The following is a 6,554-nucleotide window of genomic DNA, read 5'->3' as shown; positions in this document are numbered from 1 at the left end:
TGTAACTCAATGATCTTTGAGGTCCCTTCCAACTTAAACCATTCTATGATTCTAACAATCGGACCAGGACCTAACTGAGGGGCAGAGGAGATGAGAGGATGGTTGACTTACAAAGAAATGCTCAGCTCACTGGGCACTTGCCTGTTTTCAGATGCAGTTCCATCATAAAATTAGAACTGCAGGGATTTAAAAAAAACAAATTCCCTCCAATGTCCTACAGAAGAAACAAACTGAATTTTCCTCTTCACTGGGAAGAGCTATGCCAAGATCAAGGGTGCAACTGTTTGAGAAGTCCATGGAAGTTACTGAATTGACGCTGTCAAATTGCTCCGTCGCTGAAGGCCTTTGACACGGAGTGAATGAAATATTTGTTCCCAGCCCAGGACTACTGACTTGCATAGTAATCACGGAGCCAACCTAAATGATCGCGTAATTAATCATGGAGGAAGGTTTTTTGCAGGAAGAAGGTTGACACAATGGAAGCAGGGCTGGTTCTGCCCATCTGGGCTGCCAGAAGGTGGCTGGAGCAGGGGAAAAGCTGCCAGTAGGAAAGGCAACCCAGGGTAAATTGTGCAAAAAGTTGTTGTTTTTTTTTTTAAAATATTGGGTGAGTTGGTGTGGGGACCATGGGGAAGATGCTGAAGGAAGCGAGTCCAAGTCCTGGAGAGGGACCTTGGTTTTTGAGGGCTCCACTCCAAGGGTGGCAAAGCCCAGGAGGTGGACCATAGCCCTGGTTGCCCTCTCTGTGCTGGTTTGTGCACCTCCTGCAGATTTTTTTTGTGACTCAGATAAAAAAACACTTGCAAAATCCAGTGTTAAGTTTCTCCTCATATTTGAGTGGAGCCTCTTATGTTCCAACATAACATGCTGAAGGAGGCAAGTCCAAGTCCTGGAGGTGGACCTTGGTTTTTGAGGGCTCCACTCCAAGGGTGGCAAAGCCCAGGAGGTGGACCATAGCCCTAGTTGCCTTCTCTGTGCTGGTTTGTGCACTTTTTGCAAATATTTTTTGTAACTCAGGTAAAAAAACACTTGCAAAATCCAGTGTCTTAGTATTGATATTTTTTCCTGAATAAATCTCACAGATCATATCATCCGCTACCCTCAGTTCACACAGCACCAAAACCAAATCTCTGTATTTCAAAATACAGTTTAGATTCCAAATATTTTTAGCAAAACCCGTACTCCTCAAAACAGATTAGGAGAAAGCGATTTCCACCCTTCATCGAAACAGCCAGATACCAAAAAACGTGAAAGAAACTTCCACAAAAGGAACAACAAGTTCTTCAACTCATCTCACGGCACCACAGACTTTGATGAGAGCCAGTCCAACACTCATCTGCAAAGCGACTGTTAGGAGATACTCAAGTGTCTCTTCCCAGAACCCAGCTACGATTCCTCAAGGGAATTTCACATTGTTCAGGTGTCCTAGAGCTTCAAGGTTTGCAATTCCCTGCTTGGGAGCTTACAAACTCATTTATAAACTAATAGAAATGACGCAGATCCGGGACAAATGCTCTAGTTTCCTTCTCCATTTAAAGTTCTCTTTGTTATTTTAAATAATGATTTTCTGAAGACATCCAAACCAAGGCTGACACAGGATGAGAAAGCCTCAACTTGCTCCTGTCATCTCACAAAGACAGTTTAAATCTACTTCTTAACAGGCATTTCTAATCCTCCAAGCTTTTTCAGGCTAATTCTCCCGGCCAACACGGTGCCTGGTCTCCAAGATTATATTCATTCTTTATCTGGTTGAAGAAGAGTGGTCAGGGAACGGCCTATCAGACAATGAGGCTTCTTGCTATTTCAGCAATACCTTATGGGAGGAAAGTTCTTGAAATTTTCTGAACAAAGTCTAATTCTCCCCTTGTGCTGGGCTCTGGGAACTCAGTTTGGGGTTTTCAGTTCCTGCTGCAGAGAGAACATCCAGGCGCATGTGAGGGTGGGAGGGAGGGAGCAAACACAGCACAGATGGCTGGCAATATTTTTATAGAATGATAGAATTGTCTGGGTTGGAAGGGACCTTTCAGATCATCGAGTCCAACCATCAACCTAACTCTGATAAAAACCATCACTAACGCATGTCTCCAAGCACTGTGTCAACCCGGCTTGGAAATACCTCCAGCGCTGGCGCCTCAACCACTGCCCTGGGCAGCCCATTCCAATGCTTAGTAACTAATAATATATTAATTAATAACTAATGCTTATCTGCCCTCCCTGTAAATTGCCAAATGATGTTCTTCTTTAGAGGAGAAAATATCCTCCCATTTTTCCCACTTACCTCCTTTAGATAAAGGTCCATCCAACGGGTAGGGCCGGGGAGCAGCTGAAACTGTGGCTGAGGAACTCATGGTGGGTCTTGTGCCATCTCCAGCAGCTTTCCCTTTTTTGAGAAAGGGCAGGAAAGTATTTATCATTTATACCACCTGGACTGTGCAGTTTGCTGGCTCCTTCCCATCCTTCTTACCTCTTCAGACTTCAACCTGCACTGCCAAAGACCAAACATTTTCTGCTTAAACATTACATAAAGGGAAAACATGATCCAGGAGAAATCTCGAAGAGCTTTGTTGGGGTGGGTGGGTGTGAACAATGCTGCCAGCAACCTCCAATTTATTTAGATTTTATTTTTACTTCCCCCCCACACACACACTTTTTAAAACATGTGACATTAATAAAACCAAAGCTGCAATCTGATTAATTTTTTTGGTGCTAATAAGCCTTGCAATCTAGGTTATTTTTGGTTTTTTCTTAAAGGAGAAAAACCTATTTTATCAGCAGTAGCAGAAAAGCGCTGTGCTGTGGACTGGGGTGTGACTATTAATTAACAAGCAGACACTTCAAGTGAGTATTTCTTCTTTTGAACATCCTTGCGAACATCGACAAGTGGGATGAATTCCCTTACACCATAGAAGCAAAAAAGAATCCCTGCAGCTGTGTTCCAGCCTGGACATTCAAAAGAGCCAATAGGAAAAGCAGGGAATCGGTCACATAAATAACGAATTACGACATCTTTGGGTGCTCTCTCGATGTTCTGCTGGAGGGAACACAACATGCCTTTCGAAAACGAACGTTTTGGTACTTTTTTTCTGGTTATTTCTGGGTTGGTGGAGTTCCTTGCTGTTGTGGAAACACTTGGCTCCCTTTGTCATTGGACAGTAGGTCGAGGGAGGTCATTCTCCCTCTCTACTCTGCGCTGGTGAGGCCATAACTAGAATATTGCATCCAGTTCTGGGCTCCCCAGTTCAAGAGGGACAGGGAACTACTGGAGAGAGTCCAGCGTAGGGCAACAAAGATAATTAAGGGACTGGAACATCTCCCTTATGAGGAAAGGCTCAAGGAGCTGGGACAAGCAAAGACTGAGGGGAGACCTTATTTATAAGTATCTAAAGGGTGAGTTGAAGGATGTTGGAGCTGGACTCTTTTCAGTGGTTTCCAGCAATAGGACAAGGGGCAACGGGCTCAAGCTGGAACATAGAAAGTTCCATTCAAATATTAAAAAAAACGGGCACAAGCTGGAACAATGGGAAATTCCATTCAAATATTTAAAAAAACCTTCTTTATGGTGAGGGTGACAGAGCCCTGGAAGAGGCTGCCCAGGGAGGTCGTGGAGTTCCCTTCTCTGGAGTTCTTCAAGACCCGCCTGGATGCCGTCCTGAGTGATGTGCTCTGGGCAACCCTGCTTTGGCAGGGGAGTTGGACGAGATGATCTCTAGAAGGTCCCTTCCAACTCTGACAATTCCATGATTCCATGAATAAGGGGGGCTGGATGAGATGATCCCATATAATTCTGTGCATACATTCAGGACACACAGAGAGCTAAACAAATACCTTTTTACCTGCAGCTGGAACATAGAAAGTTCCATTCAAATATTAAAAAAAACCTTCTTTACGGTGAAGGTGACAGAGCCCTGGAAGAGGCTGCCCAGGGAAGGTGTGGAGTCCCCTTCTCTGGAGATCTTCAAGACCCACCTGGATGCAGTCCTGAGTAATGTGCTCTGGGCAACCCTGCTTTAGCAGGGGGGTTGGACCAGATGATCTCTAGAGGTCCCTTCCAACTCTGATAATTCCATGATTCCGTGAATAAGGGGGGCTGGATGAGATGATCCCATATAATTCTGTAAATACATTCAGGACACACAAAGAACTAAACAAATACCTTGTTACCTGCAGTTCTTCAGCCACAGAAACTTCTGCAGCTTCAGGGGCACCATCGGAGACACACAGAAGGACAAAGGTGCCTGAAAGCTGGTCGCTTGCAGGTATTTATTTTTGCAGCAGCATCTAGAATGGCTCTGCAGGTGGGCACCTCATCAGAGAGTAATTACTCCTCACTCCACAACAGCTCTGGGGGAGAGATTTGGACTTAATTGCAAACCGAAAGGGAAGGCCTCATGCCCTGCACTTAAGCGCCACTTTGCGCCGTGGGGATCCTTAGGAAGGGAAAGTCATCAAACCGTGGTGTCCAGCAGCGAGGAGATCCCTGCTCTTTCCCCTCTGGCGAACCTTCTGCTCCTGAAAACACCAAACGGGTCCCCACCAGAAGAGCCAAGCAAGTTGTCGCTTCTAATTGTGACACCCAGGGACACAACCAGCCCTCGAAACGTCCCCCACCAGCCATCAACCATGAGGAGGTCTGATCTTTCAAACTTCACCGACAGACCATGTCGTTATCTCCCTCCCTCCACCTCTTGACCCCTTATTTCCCAAGATTAACATTCATTTATTTATTTATTTCCCATGGTTTCAAACTACTTTGGCTGCCCAAAATCCTCTGCGTGGACCCTCACGTACCTCTGCGTGGGGGTGACTTTGGAAGGCTCTTCAGCACCGAGTTCATTTGGGGATCTTGTACATCCTGTTGATTATCAAGAGCAATTTCCAAGGTGTGGGGGGAGCTGCAGGAGGACAATAAAAAAAGGGGTGGGGGGAGAAAGTCTTTAAAAAGCTGCCTGTCCCTGTGATTTTCAGCTCTTTGAAAAAATCAAGAGAGACCAGAAAAGCCCCCTCCCCACCAAGAGTGTGGTTGAGATAACTACAAAGGAACTATTCTCACCAGGTTCCTTCAGGAAAACGAAGGGTGCTCTGATTGTGGTTTTTTTTTTGGGCCTTGCTAATCTGACAGATATAGATGGGTAATTCGGAACAGCCAAAATCTTTGTTCTAAAAAACACTGACTCATACATGTTCCATCCAGATGTTTCGCTGGGTCCTTAACAGACACCAAAACTTTCCTTAAATACTTTTATACAGTTAAGAGCGTACACACCTAAGGGAGGACCTCCAGTAAGAGCAACTTAAAAAGGAGTATTTATGCCTCCCAACATGGAGGCTCTAAATACAACCCCATCCCACCCCCAACGCTTTGTTTCTGCCTAATCAAGCTTGAAAATTAATAGCACCAAGGTTCTTAATGAGCAATTAGGGCCTCACAGGCTGGTCTCTCCCAACAGGTACAGCTGGGTCCTTAACAGACACCAAAACTTTCCCTAAATACTTAGAAATTGCCTTTTATACAGTTAAGAGCGTACACACCTAAGGGAGGACCTCCAGTAAGAGCAACTTAAAAAGGAGTATTTATGCCTCCCAACATGGAGGCTCTAAATACAACCCCATCCCACCCCCAACGCTTTGTTTCTGCCTAATCAAGCTTGAAAATTAATAGCACCAAGGTTCTTAATGAGCAATTAGGGCCTCACAGGCTGGTCTCTCCCAACAGGTACAGGAGTTTGGGTGTAAACACTCCAGTGCAGCGGGGGTTTGGGAAATGTAACTCACAGAATCTCTCAGTTGTTGGATGTTGTTGCCCTCACCCGTCTGATCCTCACCTGCTCCTGGAGGGATGAAGCTTTGTGTCCCAGCTCTTCTGCTTTGCAGCCCCTGCTGGATAAACTCAGTAGTCCCAGCTCTTCTGCTTTGCAGCCCCTGCTGGATAAACTCAGGAAGGATCATAGAATGGTTTGGATTGGAAGGGACCTTAAAGATCATCCAGTTCCAACCCCCTGCCCTGGGCAGGGACACCTCCCACCAGACCAGGTTGCTCCAAGCCCCATCCAGCCTGGTCTTGAACCCCTCCAGGGATGGGGCAGCCACAGCTTCCCTGGGCAACCTCTTCCAGTGTCTCACCACCCTCACAGATAAGAATTTCTCTCTCATATCTCATCTAACTCTCTCCTCTTTCAGTTTAAAACCATTCCCCCTCCTCCTATTGCTCCCCTCCCTGATCCAGAGTCCCTCCCCATCTCTCCTGTAGCCCCTTTAAGGACTGGAAGGGGCTCTAAGGTCTCCCCAGAGCCTTCTCTTCTCCAGGCTGAACCACCCCAACTCTCTCAGCCCATCAAGGAGGGTGTTCATTCCTCTACAAGCTCAACAGACCATCAGTAAACACACCATTCCACCCCAAGATGAGCGATATTCTTCAACTTGATAGGCCTTTTAGTAGAGAACCCTCCCAGCAGACAGACAGACAGACACATTGCAATGCACACAGAATGTGACACGTACCGCGCACAGAAAGGATTCCTGATCTGCCAGGAGCCAGAACTGAAGATCTGCTGCTG

General features: G+C 46.1%; 1 long non-coding RNA gene across 1 annotated transcript in view; it reads right to left on the bottom strand.

The window, feature by feature from the left end:
• Positions 1–2,471, bottom strand: part of LOC106895968 — a 30,200-nt gene extending 27,729 nt beyond the window's left edge. Inside the window, exon 1 of the long non-coding RNA XR_001413556.1 lies at positions 2,279–2,471. This is a non-coding gene — a long non-coding RNA (uncharacterized LOC106895968). The remainder of the gene's footprint in view (positions 1–2,278) is intronic.
• Between the last annotated feature and the right edge of the window lie 4,083 nt (positions 2,472–6,554).

Source organism: Calidris pugnax, unplaced genomic scaffold (assembly GCF_001431845.1).
Source record: "Calidris pugnax isolate Ruff unplaced genomic scaffold, ASM143184v1 scaffold212, whole genome shotgun sequence".
NCBI classification, from domain to species: domain Eukaryota; kingdom Metazoa; phylum Chordata; class Aves; order Charadriiformes; family Scolopacidae; genus Calidris; species Calidris pugnax.
This window is presented reverse-complemented; position numbering and strand designations above follow the sequence as displayed.